The following is an 8,286-nucleotide window of genomic DNA, read 5'->3' on the forward strand; positions in this document are numbered from 1 at the left end:
GAAAGAAGAAAGAAAGAAAGAAAGAAAGAAAGAAAGAAAGAAAGAAAGAAAGAAAGAAAGAAAGAAGAAAGAAAGAAAGAAATTTCAAAGGTATGTCTATGAAGAGAGATATAAAACATTAAAGAGTAAAGAAATATAAAATGTCAATAAAAATTGAGATGTAATCTGCTTCCTGCTATTAAAGAAGGTGTGTACCATGCTCAGTGCCTTGGAAGAGCTCAAGCCTGCCCCTAGGAGTTCACTGATATCCGTGTCCTCCTTGGAGACAATGTTCTGTAACAATGCGCCGGCATGTTCTGTGTGTATGGCTGGGGCTGAGTGTCCGCGTTGCATGCCAGAAGAGAAAGAACTGATATATTCTTCTGTGCTTAGGGTTAGGGTACTGCAGCAACGTCTGCTCTTGTCGAGGTTTACTGTGCTGGAATATATTTGTTGAGGACAAACAGAAGAATTTGATCCCTCCGGATGGCTCCAGAGGACATCCTACATGTCTACTCTTCTCACATTTAGGAGATTAATTATTTTCTCTCAAAAAAGGGAGTTTAAGTGATCAAAAAATACTTTCAATTGCTGGCATGGAAGAAGAAGCAACAATTAACTACAAGAGGACGTTACCTTCCTGTGGTCAGGACAAGAGGAAACAAGCTTCAAAATGCAGCAGGAGGGATTCAGGTTTCCACGGGAAGGGAAGCTGACTAACAGAGATAAGAGGCTGTTCTTCCTGACTTTGAATAATTAATTGTAATATTTCCCTGTGGATGGCAAAGAATAAGAATGTGATATATAAGGTACCATAAAACTTCAAATAGATTAGCAGGAACCCTCACCCTCACACAAGCTGAGGAATTGATGTACTTCATTCTGAGATAGGAGAGCATCTGGTAACACACCACCTCGAAACACATGCCCTGCAAGGCAATAGCTTTGAGAGAAATACATGCAATGTCAACATGCATAGCCATTCCTCACAGAACTCAGTAAGTTCTGTAAGAGACAAGCTGAATTCCTGATTTAATGTAGAAAAAAATAGAACTTTAATAAAGTACTTCTTGCCTACAGCTAGAAATCCAAGAATACTGATCATCTGATCATCATAAATTTTGCAGAACTGCAAAATTATTTCTCACTGTAGCTCTAGCACATGCAAAAACCAGAAGGCATAAAACAGAATAAAAATTGAAATTAAGGTTGCCCAAAGAAATAGGTCTGACCTGCCAAGCATCTCTCAGATACTTTACTGAAGCAATTTGCTCCACCATTTAGGATGCAGCCTGTTAGCAGGGCTGGTTCATTAGACCTCATCCTCTTAGACTAGGAGACTAGTAGATCCTGAGGCTCGGCATTAAAAGATAGAGAAGCTCTAAGATCCATACAGTGTTAGTGTATTCTTTTCCACAAGACACCTAGCTTGGTTTTCAGACCAAGTTCTGACCACAAATTCAATAAGCCAGTTAGTAGCCATAGCGAAGCCAAGAAAAAATTACAAATCCTTAATTGCTCTGTAAAGATGTCTTGCTTTAGATTTCAATATCTGTACCAATAGGGACTGTCCATTTAATGTGATAAAATTAAAAGACTGTCCTCACTGAGCCAGTACCGTAAAGGACAAAAGAAAGTGATGCACCTGCAGGCAGGACTCAGGCAAAGCAGTAAAAGAACAAGGACTAATTTGACTTGTGTGGAAATTAGTCATTATTTCTGTCCAACAAATTTTCAAATATTCTCTAGAATTGTGCCATCTTATTATGCATACTTCCAAAATTGTTCACGAATGAACCGCTTCTCCTAATGTCCACCCTCTTGGGAAGTCCTTTTTTGAATTTAATCTGAGTTGTCCCTGTGACTGGTTTAGCTAAGCTAATTCACTGGAATTGATGGACCATAGCATGGAGCCTATCCTTTACGAACGTCTGGAAGAACCTTCCACAAAGTCCTGAGCCAGCAGGCAACACTGGTATCTAGACCATTGTGAGGGTATGTGTGGAGAGACAGTGTAAACCTAGAGAGGATCTGCTGCAAGACAGGGGAGAAAGCCAGCTGTCCCTGCACAGCAGGGCAGGGCCCAGAGTCCCCAGCCCCTGCCTCACATCACACCCACAAGGAAGAACACATATGTCAGCCACACAGTCATGGAAGAAAGACACATTGGTTGTTGTAAACTGCTCAGTTTGAGTTGTTTCGTAGGCAGCAACAGACAACTGCAACAAAAGTTGCCATGCTTTTTTTCTTCTAACATTTCTAACTAGACATTATTGTCATGAGCCCTTTTTGCTACCCGTTAAGTATGCAAATTCTTAGAATTAGTTTTCGTTAATTCTCTAAGCATGTGCTGTGGACTGTAGGAAGCCACAGCATAGAAGAGGCAGATTAAAACGCTCACCAGCCGTTAGCAGGGCATCCGGAAGGGAGTGCCGAGTCCACACATGAGCTGAGCATTGAAGACGAGCACTTGTGGAATCATGCGGAAGAGCCCTCACATGCAGGGAGCAACTTGTAGTGAGAAGCCATCTAGAGAGCAGCGGTAACGAAGCTGGATAATAAGACCTCATGAAATGAAAAGAAATGAATCAGCAGCCAGGATCCGAGGCTCCAGAGCTCCCCCGCAGGGGTCTTGCTGGCGTGGAAGCTCTCTGCCATGGCTTAAGAGAGTTGTGAATGCAATGGCGTGAACCCTAACGTTAATCAATGTGTTCACTGCTTCTCCTTTGAGATAATCCAAAATCATCTCATTGTATTGACTCTTCAAACCGGAAAAGTTGGAAATGACACTTTCTATCTTCTTAAATATCGAAAATTCTTCTCACAACTTTTGTCTCTCATATACTTTATTGAATAAATCTCTTTTATGAAAATGAAGCACACCTGGTCTTCCTATGTAACTTGTCCCTCCCCACCAATATACTGAAAAAAAATTTCCAACTCAAAATTTACAGGGAAAAAATTAACAGGGGACCTCATATGAGTTTTCATGCAAAAATGAGATGGAAATGTTTAAGCCTGCACCTGAGAAAAGACATCATCATGGCTGGATGACATGGGGAAAAAGGGCTTTCAAAGCAGGCAGTCTTGGGCCAAATCCACCAAGTAACTTACACATATCAGCTTTATCTTGGATACTTGTCTGCCTAAATGAACTTTCCATTCAAGACTGAGGATAGCAATACCTATCTGATTATATGCATTAAATTATAGTATGTATATATTATATATATGATATTTTCCACGTATGAAAGTTTGTAGTCTTGACACTTTATGACATAAACTTATGACAAATAGAGCCTAGATTAAGTAGAATAATCAGATATTTGTTTATTCCTTCAATAATTATTTCTTATTAACATGCCCAAAGTGTTTCACAGACCTACTATGAATGAGAACTGAACACATCAATTTTCCTATTCTAAAGATGTACACAGAGCAAATAATTACCAAAATAATCAGATGCATGTACAACAGAGTCAGAGTAATACGAGAATGGCAGTCCCTGGTAGCTCTGAGGGTCCTAGAGCCCTACATTTCTCTACTCATTTTCTGGATTAATTGAGAAATATGATAAAGAATAAAATAAATGCAAAACCTATTTTCTAATGTATTACATTTAGTTCAACAGGAAGCCAACAATCAATGCATGTGAGGGGCTTTAGTAAGATCTATGCTGAGAATCAAGAGAATCGCTACGCGGGAAGGAAGTGAGGCATTATGGAAGCCGTGAGCCATCGTAGCGCCGCGGGCCTGTGTCAGGGCGTCAGAGCGGTGTGGACGGAGTGCTCCCGGTTGACAGGCGCACCCCAGAAAAGGAAGGAAAATGTGGAACCTGCAAAGAAAGCTTGTTGCTTCGAACTTTATCTAGCACAAATTTCTTTCACATTCTTGGGTGTAAGGAGTAAACAGAAGAGAGAGCGAGAACAACTCACTGGATTCTGTGGCTTTTATCTGGATGCCCCCCAAGACCTCATAGGACCATAGGTAGGGCTTTGGGGAGGTGAGGTGTGGCGAGCGTCTGCGGATTCGCCCTCTGATGAGTTCGTAGATGAATGTGAGCTGTGCAGTGGGGCCAGGCTGGAGCCAGTCACCTCCCCGGCTGTGGCTTGAAGGGTCCCTCTCTGTTTTTCCTCCCTTGATCCTCTTGCTGCTTCCTGATGGCCCTACCCTAAGACGCCACCGACATCACCATCCTCGGCACGTCTCCTCCCTTGGAGCCAGCCAATTATAGATTGAAACCTTTACAAATTCTGACCCCAAATTATGTGTTCTTCTTTAAGAGCTACAATTTTCAGGCATTGTATCTTAGCAATGAGAGTAACTAAAATAGATTTTGGCACCAGAGAAGTATAATCGCTGTTATGACACAATCTGACTGCATGATTCAAAAGCCTTATAAATGGCTGTGGGCAGAGTCTGGAAGGGTTTGGGGATACTTTGGGGCAGTACTGCAGTGCCACAAACTGAGCTTGATGGGAGATTCTGGCCAGAATCAGGAAGATCAGATGGCTAATAAAGTTTGGACTCAAGAGGTTTCTGCTGTGACAAGTACTCCCCTGGCAGGTGGGTTCTCAGACATGTGTGTTATACACTTGAAGAAAATTTGTCTGCATTTGGTTTATGTCCTGAGACTTTGCAGGAGCCTGAGAGTAAGGGCAGAAGACTAATACACTTGGCAGAGGAAATTTCAGAGCAACCTACTATTGTTTGCCTAGGTACTACTGGGGGTTGGGGCTTTAGTCAGATCTATGTTGAGCATCAAGACAATCATTTACATGTCTAAATGATTTTGGTTTTAAAGTTAGTCCAAAATTAAACTCCAGTAAGTGGAAACCTGTGTATATGAAGAATCAGAGCTTGATCACTAAAAAGATTAACAGTAAAAAGAAGTCAAGTGCTTGGGAACAGGCCAATGAGAGAAGGTTAGGGGAATGTGGGGACATGAGCCTCCACCCTTTGCAGTTCAGATTGCAAAGGTGAAAGACTTTGCTGCAGAAGAGAGGCCCAGGTTGCCATGTTCTAGAGTGGAATAGGCCCAGCAAAAGATAATTGGTAGCCGAGGATTCTCTTCTCCTCACTCAGTCATCCAGACGCTCAGAGGTCTCTGCCACCAGCAGCAAGATGTAAAAGCTCTCAGATACTGCCCCAGCTGGTGCCAGGCCCTGGAATCATCCATATGGTGCCTGTTTTAGGTTGATGCAAGACTTGTGTGATCAGGGAGGTTTCCACCTAGATTTCAGAAGAAGGCCTGGGAGGGTAGTGGGTGAAGGGATGGAGGTGAAGTCAAAGTGCAGTGCAGCTCCCAAGGACATTGAAAACAGCAGGAATGTAGAACATCTGGGGAAAGCTGCAAGAAGGAAGCAAAGCTAGCCATAGAGAGGATCCGTGAAGGCCACAACCTCCACTGGCCAGGCTCAGGGGCAGGCTGTCCAACCCCTTTAGAGCTCTTAACTCACTGTAGATTGTCCCAGCTGCTGCACATAAAACAATGGGATTTAATTTTTTCCTACTGGGTTTTGGTCTTGCTTTGCTCCCATTCTTTTCTATCCGCCCTATTTTTGCCCATTGAACTGAGAATGGTTATGCTATTCCCATACATGATGGAAGGGTGGAGTCAACTTTGGAAAGCTGAAGCGTCAACACTGGGAGGCTGAAGGATGTTGTGGAAGCCTAGAGACAGATGTCCAAAGATGACGGCAAAGCTGGAGCACCTCCAAAGCACCAACATTAGGGCCTGCTTCCTCTTTCATTGTTATTCCACCCAACCTACAAGCCTGTTGTTTGGTGTCACCCACACAGAGCCTGGGTCTCCCCACTTTAGTAAGGCTAACATCCACACACACAGAGAACTGTGTTAAAACAATCAGCTACCTTAAGCACAGTCTACATCATCGATCATTTTCTTCTGTGGCCCCATAATCTCCTTGATCAGAATTTTGGGACACAAATGAGTTACAGGATGTTGCAGTACAGTTTCTCCTATGTCCTAAGTCCTCAAGGACCTTGAAAATTTAGGGCCAAAATGTTGACTGTTCTTGCAGCCCTTCTTTTTCTCTAATTTTTGGTCTGCAAACTTAAGTTGTTAACCCTCCAGAAGAGAAGCTTAATGATATTATAACCCTATAAAGTAGGAAGTTGAGCTTAACCTCACTGTCTTAATATCAAACATCTTAGACATAACATGGAACAGGTATTTTCCACCAAATATTGGTATGTTAAACTTTAAATCCCTGGATAATGTGAAGAAAAAAAAGAAAAAATATTTTAAAAAATGGGAGCAAAGAGTTACGTATTTTTACACAGAAATTTAGAAATCTAACTATACACAGCATTGTAGCAGGACAGTTCTATGACTTTTTTTTCTTGTCTCTTGTTTTCATTTATTACCTTTTTTTAAACAAACATTTACTTGTGAGACATTATAGCAGTAATTGATATGACATGACAAGCAGTATGTATTTAGAAGACCAGAATGACAGTCATTCCAACCATGACCCCAGTATTATCACACATTGCTATCTTCAGTGCAGTTGCTCAGTTCACAGGTATCAGCATATATAGCTAGTCAAGGTGAGAATCCTACCAATTAACTACTAGTTTCAAAAAACCTACTAAAGATTCTCAGGATCATTGCATGGAGAGGAAGCATTCTCTCAGGCTTTCACAGAGAGCAAATTGGTTAACCAATGGCCATGACTCATCCACATGGCTGAAACTTACAAAGGATCTACAAACTGTGGTACAGGGTTTCAGGATAAATCCTAAGGGAATTTCACTGACTTTGTCAGATACAGAAGTTACATTTCTTGTTACATAGGTCTTGCTTTATCTTGATCTTAACCATCCAGCTGAAAAGTATAAACACGAGGTATAAAAAGTAAAGCCATATTAATATGCTGAGCTGTAAAGGACTCAAGTCAACAACTTCTGACATTGCCAGTCCTATGGATAACCTACTACTATTGTGTACTACTGGACTATATTGGATAATTTTGTTGAATTCATGCACCTACAGTATTTAAATGGCAATGGAATACACAGCTCTGACAAAACTAAACAAAAAATAAATGAAGGACCATTTTTTATCTGTATATACAAGATAGTTAGAATCGATATACAGCTACTTTCTCTTATTTCAATGAGAAGAAAGATTTGTACTAATAGTGTTTGGACAGGATGTCATGTCTGCATTTTGTAGTATGTATAACTGCTATGAAGACAACAATATGCAATGCATTAATTATTGAAACTGTCCTACTAGTCGATTTCGAAACTGTCTCATTGTTATTTGTTTCTCAATAAAATTAATTTAAAAAAACAGTCAGACTTTTCTTATTTTTTATATATTTTTGGTATAGGGGATCAAACTCAGGACCTTGCACTTGCCAGGCAGAGACTTATACCACTGAGCTATTTCCCCAGCCCAATGAGTCAGACTTACTGTCACACAAGACTCTACAATAGAGAGAGAAAAATGTTCTCCTTAAAAGTAACTAATCCACTGTAGGTACAATATCCACACACTTGGGTTTGCAGCACTTCTTTACGCCTGTTTTCCAAATGCAATCATGAAATTTGTACCTTTTCATTCTCAGAATAATTTCGGTTTCCATGACAAACTGTGTGATAGTCATAATATTGGGGAATAAAGCAGATTTCCTGGAAGAGGAAGTTGTGGCACGATGCGTCAGAATTAATAAGAATTATCGAGGCTAAGTGAGAAGTAATAGTGTCCAGGGAGCCAGTAAAGCAGTCAGAGAGGGAGACGGAAATAAAAGCTTCAAGAAAGTACAATAACACAATGATTTACAAATGCTTGCGTGCTGTTAGGTTCTAGCCAGGAGCATTAGGCAAAATTCTGCTTCCATTCATGAACTCTGGTCGGGTGCCAAGCAGGACAGCATCTGTCTGCCCACGCAGCATAACCATGACCATCTTCTCAGAACTGTGTGAGGAATTAAGGCCATGAATTAAGGCTCTACCATGGAGAGAAAGGACTGGATTCAGAAACTGTGCGGTTTACGTGGGAGTTAGAAAGATGCGTACTTTGCTGACGTATCAAGTTAGAAGTGGGAATTGTTGCTGAAGAGACCGGGCTCAGGCCTCTGCTGAGAATGGTTCCTTGGCTACTTGCTGATTTTACTCACACAGCTTAGAAATGCCACCTATTTTCTTAGGCAATAGAGCCTTACTCTCTAGCTTCAAAGGAACAGCACAAAATGTAGTTAAATAGCCCCATATCACCATCATTTTCCGCATAATTTTATTGTTTTACAGAAGTATCTACTAATATACTTATTTTTA

Source organism: Octodon degus, unplaced genomic scaffold (genome assembly GCF_000260255.1).
Source record: "Octodon degus isolate 3935 unplaced genomic scaffold, OctDeg1.0 scaffold00012, whole genome shotgun sequence".
Taxonomy (NCBI): domain Eukaryota; kingdom Metazoa; phylum Chordata; class Mammalia; order Rodentia; family Octodontidae; genus Octodon; species Octodon degus.